Source organism: Heterocephalus glaber, unplaced genomic scaffold, assembly GCF_053883595.1.
Source record: "Heterocephalus glaber isolate CG9 unplaced genomic scaffold, H.glaber_assembly_v1.0 deba00001472, whole genome shotgun sequence".
Classification (NCBI taxonomy): Eukaryota; Metazoa; Chordata; class Mammalia; order Rodentia; family Bathyergidae; genus Heterocephalus; species Heterocephalus glaber.
The window spans coordinates 80,723,789-80,739,533 of NW_028258315.1; the positions used below are offsets into that span (position 1 = coordinate 80,723,789).

General features: G+C 34.9%; 1 protein-coding gene across 5 annotated transcripts in view; it reads left to right on the top strand.

The window, feature by feature from the left end:
• Positions 1-15,745, top strand: part of Znf385d (zinc finger protein 385D) — a 1,018,268-nt gene that overhangs the window by 904,972 nt on the left and 97,551 nt on the right. The window lies entirely within an intron of this gene.

Here is a 15,745-nt window from a genome sequence, read left to right on the forward strand (position 1 = left end):
AATGAACATAGATGCAAAAATCCTTAATAAGATAATGGCAAACAGAATGCAGAAGATCATCAAGAAGATCACACACCCTGATCAAGTGGGATTCATCCCAGGGATGCAGGGATGGTTCAATATACGCAAATCAATCAATGTAATACACTATATCAATAGAGCCAAGGACAAAAACCATATGATTATCTCCATAGATGCAGAAAAAGTATTTGACAAAATCCAACATGCATTTATGATAAAAACTCTACAAAAAATTGGAATAGATGGTCTCTACCTCAAACTGATAGGAGCCATCTATGAAAAACCAACAGCGAATATCATACTGAATGGTCAAAAACTGAAATCCTTCACACTAAAATCAAGAACAAGACAAGGATGTCCACTATCTTCACTCCTGTTCAATATAGTTCTGGAGCCGGGGATTTAGCTCAGTGGTGCTGTTCCCTGTCTCGCAAGCACAAGGTCCTGAGTTCGATCCCCAGTACCAAAAAAAAATATATATATATATATATATATATATATATAGTTCTGGAAACATTAGCCACGGCAATTAGACAAGAGAAAGAAATAAAAGTAATAAAGATAGGTAATGAAGAAATCAAATTGTCATTATTTGCAGATGACATGATACTCTATATAGAAGACCCCAGGAACTCCACCAAAAGTCTTCTAGACTTAATAACCAAATTCAGTCAAGTAGCTGCTTACAAGGACAACCCAAAAATTCAATAGCTTTCCTCTACATGAATGACAGACTCACTGAGAGAGAAATAGGGCAAATAATTCCTTTCACAATAGCATTCAAAAAATTGAAATACTTAGGAATCAACCTAATGAAATAAATCAAAAACCTCTTCTCTGAAAACTATGGCACTCTAAAAAGAGAGTTTGAAGATGATATCAGAAAATGGACAGACATCCCCTGCTCCTGGGTAGGAAGGATTAATATAGTGAAAATAGCCATACTTCCAAAACTGCTATATAGATTTAATGCAATTCCAATTGAGATCCCAGCAGCATACTTCATGGACCTTGAGAAAACAATCCAAAAATTCATTTGGAGCAAGAAGAGATCCAGAATAGCAAAAACAATTCTAGGTAACAGAGACATGGCAGGGGGTATCAAAATCCCAAACCTGCAACTCTACTACAAAGCTAGTGTGATAAAAAAAAAACAGCATGGTACTGGCAAAGAAACAGACTTGAGGACCAGTGGAACAGATTAGAAGATGCAGAAACAACGCCAGACACACTCAGCCATCTCATCTTCGATAAAGGAGCCAAACACCCTCACTGGAGGAAAGATAGCCTCTTTAATAAATGGTGCTGGAAAAATTGGGCTTCAACTTGCCAAAGATTAAAACTAGACCTGTATCTCTCACCATGCACTAAACTAAAATCAAAATGGATTAAAGATCTAAATATTAAAATAGAAACTCTGAACCAGTTGGAACAGAGGTTAGGTAGAACCCTTGAAGACATCGGTGTAGGAAAAGATTTTATGAACAAAACCTCAGTTGCCCATGAACTAGCACAAACAATCAACAAGTGGGATCTCTTCTTATTAAAAGTCTTCTGCACAGCAGGAGAAACCACCAGCAGTGTGAAGAGACAACCCACAATGTGGGAAAAAATTCTTCACCTGCTCTTCCTCAGACAAAGGTCTACTATCTTGAATCTATAAAGAACTTAAAAAGATCAGACCTCCCAAATTTAAAGACCCAATTCAAAAATGGGCATCTGAAATGAACAGACATTTCTCAGACAAAGAAGTAGAAATAGCAAATAAATATATGAAAAAATGTTCAACATCACTGGTCATTCGAGAGATGCAAATGAAAACAATGCTGAGATTCCACTTCACTCCAGAAAGAATGGCTGCTATCATGAAATCAACCAATAACAAATGCTGGCAGGGTTGTGGGGAAAGAGGAACCCTGCTCCACTGCTGGTGGGAGTGTAGACTGGTGCAAGCACTGTGGAAATCAGTATGGAGATACCTCAAAGAACTAGGACTGGAAGTCCCATTCGACCCTGCTATTCCACTGCTGGAGATCTTCCCCAAAGAATTAAAAGAATCATACCACAGTGATATATGTGCGCGCATGTTCATAGCAGCACAGTTTGTAATAGCTAAAACTTGGAAACAGGCCAGATGCCCACTAACTGGAGACTGGATAAAGAAAATGTGGTTTTTTAAGAAAATGGAGTACTACTCAGCCATAAAAAATGAGAAATTGGAGACATTTATAGCTATGTGGATGCACATTGAAGCCATACTCTTAAGTGAAATAAATAGGACACACATGAATAAATATCGAATAGTTTCTCTGGTGTGAGAAACTGAAAGCGTAAATAAGGACTAAATGTATAATAGGTAATGTGAAATAGGAAGAAAAGGGGCAAAGGGAAAGGAAGTGGGAGGGATAGGGGAGAGGATAGAAGGAAATGGGATTAATATGAGAAAATGGAAAAATAGGAACAAAATCTTTGTAAATAGGGAGGGATGGAGGGGTTGAAGGGAAGGCTGGGCAAGGGTGAAAAATAAGAACCAAGAGAGACTATGTAAAGGTGCAAATTTCCAATGATGAATGTCATTATATTGTATACCTAAAATGTACCAATGATTAGGATGAATAATTGATAATGTAAAATAGGTAGAAAAGGTCCAAAGGGGTAGGGGCAGTGGGAGGGGTAGGGGAAAGGAAAGAAGGGAAAGGAAAAATGCTGAGAAATGGAAAAAATGGAAATAAAGTCTTTGTAAATAGGGAAGGGTGGAGGGGGTGAAGGGAGGGCTAGGAATGGGGAAAAAATAAGAACCAAGATGCGTTATGTAAAGGTACAGTTCCCCATGAGAAATGTAATTGTGTTGTATACCTACAATGTACCAATAAAAGAATTAAGAAAAAAAAAAAGAATCCATATTAGAGCTATAGCCACAATAAAGTCAAAATGTTCCATTTTAAAGGTTATCTTAGAATCTAATATCAGAAATCTTTACTTAGTTAAAGGTAATGGTGAATAGACCTAAATTTTTACAATTTTTATTCATTACTCTATACTATATTGCCTATATTCATTTTTTCATCACCATCCTCCCCCTCCACTGATAATTTTACAATGGACATATGAAATACTAGAGGTTTCTTGCATAAACATCAAGAGTTTATTATATGACAGTACAGAAGTCCAAAGTCCAGGGATAATTTTCTGGCTCATAATATCACTAAGAACCCCAATACTTCTCATCTTTCTGCTCTGTCACTCCCAATTCTAAACCTCCCCTCATGGGCAAAAGAAAGTTACAGCAATTCTAGTCTTTCATAGGTAGACAAAAGCACATTAAGAGAGGGAAGTGCACTGTCTCCCATGGCTTCCTATTTTCTTTTTGAAATAGACTTTTTAAAAGTTTTAAGCTGACACATAATTTATGATATAAAATGTGATGTTTCAATTCATGTTTACCTTGATTAATGATCAAGGTAATTAGCATATCCATCACATTTAACGTTTATAATCCTCTGTGGTAAGAACATTCAAAATTCTCTCTATTTGTTTTGAAATAAACCATCTGTTATTGTTGATTATATTCACCTTGCTCTACACTAGACCACCAGAACCTATTCCCCCCATTTAACTATAACATTGTATCCCCGAACCAACCTCTTTCCCATCTTTCTTCTCCCATACTCTCCGTAGCTTCTAGTATCCACTATTCTATCTCAACTTCTATGAGATCAGCATTTAGATTCCAATATGAATGAGATCTTATGGTATATGTCTTTCTATCCCTCACTTATTTTACTTAACATATATTTTCTGGATCCATTGATGCTGTTGCAAAGAGAATATTTCAAGTTTTCTTATGGCTGAATGACATTCCATTGTGCATATATATATATTGTACTTTTTTTGTCTATTCATCCCTTGATGAACACTTAGGTCGATTCTGTATCTCAGCTATTTTGATACTACTGCAGTATATATAGGACTACAACTGTTTCTTCAACATACTGATTTAATTTCCATTTGGCAAATGGAAATCACATTGCACTATCAAAATCCTAGTGAAAATGGCTATTATAAAAGAGACAAAATTTTTAGAAGTCCTGATGAGACTGCAAATAAATGTGAACTCTTGCATGTTTTGTAGGAATATAAATCAGTATAGTCATTAAAAACAGTCTAGAGGGTCCTCATGAAGTTGAAAATATAACTTTTGTATGATGTAGCCATCCTACAGGACTGGGTATATATCGAAAGTACATAGATTTGAGGGTTTGAGGTGCACAGCAATATTGAATAGAAGATTTGAATATATTACAAATATCTCCTGACCTCAAACTTGTGTAGCATCCCCTAGCATCAACATCCATTATTAGTGGAATACAGCTTTTATACTAGCACATTTTTCAGCCAAAGTCAGTAATTAACATTAGCTTTAACTCTTACTGTTATACCTTCTATAGATTTTGACAAATTTAAAATATTTCCACCATTTCAGTAACATACAGAATAGTTTAACAGCCCTAAAAATTTTTTGTGATATGCCTGTTCATCCCTTTCTGATCTAACTTGTGGCACCCTCTGATTTTTTTACCATTTCCATAGTTTTGCCTTTTCCAGAATGTCATATACTGAGAATCATACAGTATGTAATAGCTTCAGAATGGCTTTTTCATCTTTACTGTGTTTTTGTATTCTTCCACATCTTTCTGTGGCTTGGTGGTTCATTTTTTAAAATTTATTTATTTATTTATTTATTTATTTATTTTGGTACCGGGGATCGAATTCAGGTCCTTGTGCTTGTGCAGCGTTCATTTATTTTTAACACAAATATTCTACTATCTGGATACTACAGTTTATCCATTCACCTACTAAGGACATCTTGTTTGCTTCTAAGTTTTGCCAATTATGAATGAAGCTGCCATCAAAATTTGCATGTAGGTTTTTACATGGACATAGGTTTTCACTTTCTTTGGATAAATAACAAGGAGTATGATTGCTGGATTTTATTCTAAATGTATGTTTAATTTTATTTACAAAAATAAATACCAACCTGTAATAGTTAACTGATTGTGTCCACTTGAGTAAGAAACACTCAACTAAATTGGATCCCTTTAGTTATGGGTGTGGCTGAAGGGATTTACTGAAAACAGAAGACCCACCCTGAGTCTGAGTGTGAGTGGCAGTGACCAACAGGCTTGTCGCCTGAATGGAATGAAAGAGAAACAAAGAAGGAAGGCTCCCTTCTGTTTCTTCAGAGAGCACCAGTACGTGTACATTGTCTCCTGCCTTTCTGTGCAGAGCCTTCCAGCACAGACCATTTGGCCTCCTGATACAAATTCACACAGATTACTACAGTGAGTGAGTTCCAGGTCCTCAACTGGATCTTCGAATCTCCAGCATACAGACAGACAGCCCCTTTGCACTTTTCCACACCTGACACTGTGTGTGGCCATTGCAAGCCTATCTAGTAAATCCTTATATGTTTGTATATCATCCATTAAATCTGTTTCTCTAATAGGCACTATCTGATGCACAAGCTGTCTTCCATAATGGCAATACCATTTTGCATTCTCATCAACGATGATAAGAGTTCCTCTTCTTCCACATCCTTACCAACATTTGGTATTATAAGAGTTCTACATTGTGACCTAATAGGTGTGCGGTGGTATCTCATTGTTTTACTTGGAATTTCATTGATGACGTTAGATGTGGTGCACGTTTTCACATGCTTGTTTTCCATCTGTGTTATCTTTTTTGATGAATTGTGTGTTAAGATCTGGGGCTCATTTTTAAATATGATTATTTGTTCTCTCAATGTTGAATTATAGGAATTCTTTGTATATTTTTGATAGTAATCATTTATCAAGTATGTTTTTTGCAAATATTTCCCCAGTCTATAGCTTGTATTTTTATTCTCTTAAAATCTCTTATAAAGCACAATTTTTAAATTTTAATGAAGCCCAGATTATCAATCCTTTCTTTCATCCATCATTCCTTTGATATTTAAACACTGACCAACAAACCTAAGGATATCTAGTTTTTTTCCTGTTATCTTCTAGGACCTTTGCATTCTACGTTTAGATCTGTGATGTATCTAGTGTAGTCTCTCCTTCAGGTGTGAAAGTTCTATATCTAGATTCATTTTTTAGAATGTACATGTGGAATTCTTTTAGTACAACTTGTTAAAACAACTATTGTTTTCCTCCATTACCTTTTATCCTTTGCCAAAGATCAGTTGACTATATTTTTGTAGGTCTACTTCTGTCTTGTTATTTTTTCATTGATCTCTTTGCCTATTCTCTCACAAGAACAAACTTGTTGATTATTATACCTTTATAGTAAGTCTTGAAGTTGGGCAGTATCAGGATTTCAACTTTGTTCTGCTCCAGCAATAGTATCTATCACAGTATTGAGTAAATGGTACAAATTCTGACATTTGATGTAAAAATGAATGAATAAACAAGCATGGATCATTTCTTCTTCTTTGCCAGTAGGAAACTTTATAATTTCCAAATATCACAGGTGGTGGAGCTAGAATTGGAGCCCAAGTGTTCTAATCATAGAGCCCATGCATTTTGTTAAATATAATACCTCCTATTAAACATCATAAAAGAGAAGATATATCTTTCTATCAGTTTTAACTATGATTTTAGTCCTCTTTTTGAAATTCTTAGAGAAATGTGACATGAATTTGAGCTATAGAAAAATGAAGTAGGAATTGAAATTATGTATGTTGACAGTCAAATTAGCATTACTTTAAAAAACAACAAAAACCATTAACTCACAAAAATATTGATCTTGTACACATTTTTTTAAACTATACGATATCTTTCAAAAGAATTAACAAGAATTGTTATTATCATTATTATTATTATATATATTTTTTGGTACCGGGGATCGAACTTGGGTCCTTGGGCTTGCGAGGCAGGTGGCAAAACCACTAAGCTAAATCCCCGGCCCTAAGAATTAACAAGAATTAAAATGTTCAAGAAGAAAGAAAAAGAACATTTCTGAAATGTTCTATGCTGTGCTCCTTTTTTTTAAAAAAAAAAGCACGATGATAGCAGCATATGTTTTAATTGAATGAACCTATAAGAAAATTCCTTTTCTCTATCTCTTCCCCTTGCAGTCCTAAGCATCCTGAAGATGTTGATAATTGATTCCCTGCATCTTTCTACCCGTAGTTTAAAGCAGACCAGCTCTCTTTATTTTGTATTATATAGAGGTAACAATTGTTCTTTTGTAAAAATATTTAAGAACAAAGCTGTGCCTGTAATATTAAATTGGAAAGATCTATCCCCTTTCCAGGAAGGAAATCACATGTTCAATAAATTTATTTGCCTCTCCCAACTAGTCATGTGTCAGTTCATAAAATTATCCATCATTCCCTTTGGATGAGAAACAAGGAATCCTTCTTTCCTGATTGCTTCTTGATTTTCTGTTTTGCTGTTCCCATTATCTAAAACACCTCTGTAAACTGTTTCCTCTGCTCTTTTCCCAGAGTTGATTCTCTATCATCTCCTTTCATCTTCTTTTCCTTTAGTTGGAACTAGAGCAGGGAGGAGCAACTTTGATTCTTGGCATCCTCTAGGCTCTATAGAGAGGACTAAGAATTCTTACGTTCTTTAGAACAAAATACCCATAAATTTGTCTCAATCATGCTAAGCATCTCTCGTAAGTGATCAGACATTCTTTGTATCTCTTTTTAAATCCATCTTACTAAAACTACTAATATTTTCTCCATTAGTTTAGCTTAGATCTGATTGGTGGCAAAAGGCTGAAGTTCTCAAAGGGCATGATTCTGGCAGTTGAATAGAAAAAACAAAACTCTTTCCATAAAAAAGAGCTAATGAGGGCCAGGGATTTAGCTCAGTGGTTCTGGCACCTGCTGCGCAAGCAGCAAGTCCGGAGTTCGATCCCTGGTACCAAAACAACAACAACAACAACAACAACAACAACAACAACAACAAAGAGCTAATGAGATAGTGTCTGGGATAGAAACTTCTGAATTTTTTACTCAAAGTCAGTCAGTGCTGAAGACACAAATTTGATCCTAGCTTGATCCTCACCAAATGAAAAAGACCATTTCCTATAATAAGTTTTCAAATGATGAATCTGAGGTTTGGAGAATAAGTAATTTGCTCAAGCTCATACGGTTTATGAGTAGAAAGTCAAAATTTAAACTCAGGATCATTAAATCCAAACTTAGTTTCATTTTGTTATACCTGAATAAGACAATGGCTAATAAGCATCTTGTAGGCCCAGGGTTATAATCACTTGCATTGTGTTAAGATTTGTATAAAGATCTATACCTTCTTTATAGTTGTGCACCTATTCAAGGCAATGTTTCTTGTCTTCTTCAATTGAAGATAGAGGAACAAAATGAATGAATGTTTACCATGAGGACCTAAGATCCAGAGATAAAATTCATGTAAAATTGAAAAAAACCCCCACAATACCATCTTAGTGTCTCTTGAAAATATTTGTCTAAAAATTTTGAGTGAAGTTTTTAAAAGCTTTCTAAGTTAATTAGGAGAACAACTGGACAGAAAAAGTGAAAAACCCTACGAAAGGTATAAATGTGAAGGGTTACTGAAATTATTTTTTTGGCATGCATTATATTAATAGCTTGGGGAGTTTTCCTCAATCATTTGCTGATTTCCTTAGGAAGTAGCAGGGCCTTTTGATTTATTCTGAAAATCTGTTCATGTCCTCTTTCTTCTTTACCTTGGCTTGAGATTGTTAAGCTAACTTTTATTTTTTTTCAGTACTGGAGATTGAGCTCAGGACCTTGTGCTTACAAGGCAGGCTCAGTGCAACTGAGCTAAATCCCGAGCCCAAGATTGTTTATATAGGTTAGAGCATAATAGGTAGATTTGTTAGTTTATTGTTACTTGAACTGCTATACAAATCAGTCAAAAGATGTATAATGACCCCTAACAATACACATGTTTTAGACATGTAGATTACTGAGGCAGAATACCCAACACCTAAAGTTAAAGGAAGAAAGGTTTATTGTACCTCAAAGTTTGTAGAGGCTTCAATTCATAGCTGTCTGGCTCCAAGGCAGGGTGGAATGGCAGGGTGGCATGGCAGGGTGGCATGGCAGAGGGGCATCACAGAGGAGAAACAGCTCATGGCAGGAAGAAGGCAACAAAGCATCAAAGTAGTGAAGAATCAGAATATAAGTCCCTTATATTCCATCCAGGTTACCCACCCTTAGTGCAGGTAACACTCATACCCAGGATGTGGCACCCTTAATCCTAGTACTGCACCATGAATTAATCTCAGCGTCACACACTGTATATCCAGCTACCTCTGAAAAGGTCATCCACCTATGGCCACATGAGGCTTTACAGGACATCTAGATACAAGACATAACACTACATATTTACATTTTGCACTTGTAATATACAAAAAACTGTATTCTTGATCCATTGGCCTATCTCATCTAAGTGACGATATAGGAATCCAGGTTTTTGTGTTTGTTTGTTTTCAGACACAGGGTCCAGAGATGTTGCCCAACTGATCTGGAATTCCTGGGTTGCAATGATCCTTTCATGTTAGCCTTCCAAGTTCCAGGGCAAAAGCACAACACTATGTCAGACTCCTGTTGTTATTTTAATATCTTTAATGTGTGACATTCAAAATTTCTATGCTTGTCTGCAACAAGTAGCAAGGGGAAGAGCCAGGAAACTGTGCTTGAAAATGTTTAGTGAATCAGTGCTGGACATGTAGATTCCTTCTAGTGAAACTCAATCACATAGCCACTTAACTGTAAGAGAAGTGCAGTCTGTCTGTTTACCAAGGAAGAAGAGGAAATGAATTTCTTCTATATCCCCATGACACTGTGCTTCAGAAACTATAATATTACCAAAAAAAAATCTGTTTTCTGGCATAAAAGAAGAAATTGGGATATATGCTCTATCACAAAAGCAATTCTTTTTTAAATGTTCTCTTTCCTTTTGGGATCTGATTGTATTTTGCTGAGCATCTGTACTGATGATAGAAATGTATGAAAAAATTCATCATGGTACAGTGAGCTTTGGAGACAAGGAGACTTGCTTCCAAATCTTGTTCTGTGTCTTACACTTTCTGGACCTCAGGCAAGTTATTTTAATATTGTGAACCTCAGTTTCTTCATCTTAGAAAAGGGCATGGTAAAATCTAATTTTGAGGAAAACTATTAATTTTACATAAAGTCCTTTCAAAACCTCATAGAATATATTATATTTGCAAATATTTGGAAGCTAATATTATAATTACTAAGGCATTCTTATGTTCTTTGGTCCTCAAATAAAAAACCTATGGAAAGGACTTATATCAGTCCTGTTAGCACTCAACATAGCTGTAACAAATAGGCTATGAAATGGAGAAGCTTAGAGAATCTAGAAGTTCATGCATTTCTCTTTTTCTGTACACAGAAATGTTGTGCACAGAGTAGTCTACCTGTTGGCCAGTTCTGATCCCTCTGGTTTTGATGGTTCAGCAAGCCATGGCCATTACAGGCGTCAGGAATGTTGAAGATCAAAGGATATCAATCTTAAAATACTTGTCTATGGTGGAAAGCCTAAAGTTAGTGATATTTCAATGGGTAATTAATATCTCATTATTAGTCTTTAACAGTTTATTTTTTAAGTAACTAGTAAATCATCCTACCCAGAAACCTAGCAACTTTTCAACAACCTTTCATTTTATGTGAAATTATTAGGGAACTGGCTGGGAGCTGTGTCTTCATGTCTATAGCCTTTTGGTATATATATATATTCTCTTTCCCTAAGACAGCCATCATGAGGGTCTGAACCAAAAATGCTTGGCCAAATGGAGAAATTTTGAAGATCTATTAATAAGTAAATGCAATAATTTTTGGATTCTATATCTTTAAAATAATATAAAATTAGAATTCAAGAAATAGATATTTGAATGCCTTTTATTTACTTCCTGAAGGGAAAAAAATCTCTGAAGGAAGAATTAATGCACTAATACTGGATGATTAATTCTTAGGTCATTTTCTTTTTTTTTTTCAGTTTTTGAACTTGTATTTTCTGTACCATGAATTTTATAAAAGAATTAAAAGTGTTACAGACAAATCATTAATATTATTATAAATATAAACTTATTTTTGTTCTTTATAAATGATAGATTCAAATGCAAATGCACTTATAGACACTAACTCACTTTTAGTACGGCAATACATATTAGTACAACTAAGTAAGGTAATAGTGCTAAATTCAGAAAGACAGTACAGAGTGGATGAAGTTTACTCCTGAAGGCCTCTCCAATTAGCAATTTCATGACTGAGATCCTTTATTTATTCCAAATCTTTCTAAAATCCATCATTCCTATTAATGGATAGCATTAAATTGTCTTTGTCCTTTTTTACAGTCACTAACAGTATATAGGTTGTAAAATCTAATGAACACTTCTGTGTTCCCCTTTTATCTGGCATAACAGCAGCAGTTAGTATTAACAAGCTTTGCTTTCCAGAAGGTTTTGTCTCTCTTGGCTTTCATGATAACAGATTCTTCAGGTTTTTATTCTATCTTCATTGCTACATCTTCATCTCCTTTCATTGCTCTACTTCTGCAGCAATCTCTTAATATGTTAGAACATCCCAAGGCAGAAATGTTTGTTGACTATATAAATATTTCAATAAACAGAACTAAAACAAATAGTCTTCAACTCAGAGGAATTACACTGTTAGTTCAAGTGCTAGGAAATGCGACAGTAAAGAGCAGAGGACACTGTGAAGCCCTTCTGCTTAAAAGTTTGTTTTTAAAACCAGCCCTGCAAAGGTGAACACACAACTACAAATAATGAACTTTAAAGAATAAGGCCTCTATGACTCCTTAGTGAAACAAAATTTTGGAATAATTTTACAAACCAATGCTTGATTTTTCTTAGTTTCCATGCAGCTTGAATCACTGAATCATTCTTAAAGTTGTTTTGTTGTTTTAACACATTAAATTAGCTCATTACAGCCGAATATATAGTGGAAAATAGCATCTATTTACACTGTAATAATATAAAAATTACTTAACAGTAACAGAATAAAGAGCAGTTTGCAAAAGCTAATCATATTTGTGTACTTGTCTGCAAAAACTAAATTGTTAATATATGCCCAAAGGGGAAAATCATTTGCTGGTTTCAACAGTGGAAGCAGTGATATTAACAAGCATCACTTCAAGAACTCCTGCACTGAAGACTGGAATGTCCCAATTTGTCATGAAAATGCAGATGTTTATCTAATTAATGTATTTTGATCATGATATTATTAAAAATCAAGTGTTCTAGTCTGAGGATTTAGCTCAGTGGCACAGTGCCTGCCTTGTGAGCGCAAGGTCCTGAATTAGATTCCAGATACAAAAAAAAAATCAAGTGTTCCATAAATTTCTTAATATTTACAAAGTCAAAAATTTCAATAATTCTTATTTGGAGAAAATTTTAATTTTTCATTGCTAATCATGAATAGTATTAGAAAAACAAATCTAATTCAGTCCTTGTTTTGATGCCCTTTCCCCAAAGCATTTAATAATACACTGTTAATAAATTTAGAATTTAAAAATTAACATTTAAAAATATTGAACAAATATAGATAGAAATCTTTGTTTTAATGTTCTCACAAAGTTGAGAACTGGTTTGTCTTGGTTCCTCACATGAAGAAGTCTGAGGCTGCTTAAACTTTAAAATTATTACCACCTGGACTCCAAAGATGCAGCCTCAAAATAAGGTTCCATGGCGTGTTGAATATTTACGCTGAAGAAAAGGGGCTCCGAAGTAAAATCTTTCTGACCTTTTCCTGCACCTTTTTTCTCCCACTTCCTTTTTTTCCTCAAGGCAAACCATAGAAACTCAAATTCTTCTTCCCCAAGGAAGGTCATGGAAATTAGAGGTGGATCATAGAAACTAGAACCTCTCTCTACTGACAGGAGCCATACAATCTAGAAATAATACTCTCACATTCCCCTGGCATTCTGAGTAAGAGCTGATCTACCTTGTCTGGTAGTATTTCATAAGCTCCTCATTCCAGAAGGGGTTGAGCCCCGTATTCAAGACAAAGGATGCTGCAGACATGCCAAAACAAGAAAAAAGTAAGAACAGGCAGGCTTTGCTGATTCCTATTCAGACTATTGTCTTTAGGTCCTACTTTTTTGACAGTAAAGTCGCTTACATGACTATCCATTCTCCATCCTTTTATTTGCATAAAAATGGACACTTTCCCCTGGATATTTGGGTATATATTCTGAAGGCTCCCATATCCTGTGAAAACCTTTGTTACATAAATCCTGTATGCCTTTCTTCCACAAGGCATCTTTTGGTATAAGTATATTGGCTGTGACCCGTACAGTGGGTGAGGAAAAGTATCCAACCTTTCTTCCTCTACCAGACTTTTTAAAAAGTTATATTTATACAATTTTTAAAATACGACTTACTGAGCAGATTTTTTTCTTTGTTCATAGCAGATTGACACAGGTGGAATATTCAAAAATAAGATGAGATGGTATTATTTATGTTTTCTCCTATGTTTATTAGGAGAGAATGAACTTTATGTGCAGTTAACCTTTAAACCTCCTTTTTCTAGATGCCAGGATGAAACCTATTCAGCTAGACCAGTCTTACCTCAGACATGTTAATAATATTCATTAGGATACTGCTCTCTTCTACACTGAGTCAGCCTTGATTAGTACTCCCATCCTGTCTTCCTGCTTTTGACCTGCTCTTTAATAAGTTTCCTATAAAAGGCTCATTCCACCCACAGCAGTTTTAACTCAGAGAGAACAGCATTACTGCCAGGCTTTGAGAACACTTCATCATTACCTTCTATAGTTGGACTGTATCAATCCTCATTCTGCTGCTCTAGTGATAGAACATTTATCATTTTGAATTTAACTTCTAGAGACCACATGATGACATATAATACTCTATATATCACTAAGGGGTATATGTTCTTTCTAGGTAACTTTGGTATGAGGATGGAAGGGATTCATTATATGGTTGAAATGTGAAGCTCTTTAATACTTTAGAATTTTTTTTAAAATATAAGTGACGAAGTAGACTTTAGCTTAATAAAGAATGTGTAAATATGTTATCCTACATACTGTCAGTTGGACTCTTAATTCATTCATTCAGATGTTGCAGCTGACCAAGGATTGTGTGTCAGTGTTTAAACAAACAAACAAAAAAAACTTTGTCTTACAAATGACATTTCTCAGTGACTTCAGCTACCATCTGTTGCTGATTAATTCCTTAATTTAGCTAGAGCCTAGACTTCATCTATAATCTTCAGATCACATACTATAATTATGTCTGGCCCACAGTAACTGTTCAGTGAATCCTTTGTGAATAAATAAACAGCTAGAAAAGTAGAATATGGGTGAACTCTACCTAAAATAAGCCAGGTTTCTGAGGTGGCTTAAGACTTTTGAGGTCTTGTTCTCCATTTTTCTTAGTGTACCTAAAGTGCTTCAGAAAACAGTTAGTGGTGTTTAACAGTGACAAAGCATCTGGCTTACATATAAACTGTTATTTTGTAGACCCAATGGATCTCATTGATTGCTGCACATTTTTGAGTTGATCTTTTGAGTAAGATTGGTAAAGAAATAATTTGAACAATTTTCAAGTTTATTAATTACAGATTAGAAATTATATAAAACCATAAGGAACCCGTTTCTTGATTTCTGAAGAAGTAGGTAATTTATTCTTTTCCCTAAAAGCTTTTCTTCAATAAATATAGGGTATGTGCAATTATATAGACTTGAGGGAAGCAAAAGGGTTAATGATGCCATAATTAGTTTCTCTGTATTTTTAGAGCACAAAATGCTTCATTTTGAGAGTTTCCAAGTGGTGGTAACAACAAAGTAACATTTTTCAAGCACTGAAAATTTCTGTGTATTTAAAAGAATTAAGTGTTTTAAATAACTCTTAAAATGTAAAGTCATCATTGGAATTAGTCACTGCATTTCCTGGATTAAAAAACCTGTTCACTATCCATTTAAAAAATGTAAAAAGTGAAACCATCTCCATATTATCCCTTTCCTACATCCCATGCAAAGAGAGCTCCCATAAATAGCACAATTTGTGGTTGATGATAAGCTTCCTCCCAGAGAAAAAAATAATAGTTTGTGTTTGTGCCAGATGCTTTTCCTGCATTAAGTGCCATAAAAATCCCCTGAAGTGTATTCAACAGATAGGGCGAAATGCCAAAGGATGGCAGAGAATTAAGTCGAACCCTGTTCACACACAAAATCCACTGAGACACCATATGCATATTTTCATTTAAAAATCAGAATGTGACATTAATTCAATGTGCATTTAATAGGCAACTATTTAGAAATGTATATTAGATCCTAGGGACAGAATGATGAGTATTATCAAGTCTTTCCCTCTCTGTGGTGGGATTTGCTCTCTATCAGCAGAAATAGATATTTAACCCTTTTCTAACAGTGATATTAATTTCTCTAATGCAAACACACCCAAGAGTAGAGTAAGTCTCAGGTGATAAAATCCTCCAGGTAGAAGGAACTAGTCATACAAGAGCTTGACAATAATTTCTTTTTGTGATATTTTCCTTAAGATAATAAAAGGGAAGGCTATTGCTTATTTATCTACCTTGCAGGTAATTATTCTTGCTAGAGCACAGACTTTGTGACTGAGGAGGAGGAGGGGAATGTTGGCTGGAGGAAAAAACTAGGGATTATCGGAAGCAGACATGTCAATCCAGGATATAAACATTTTT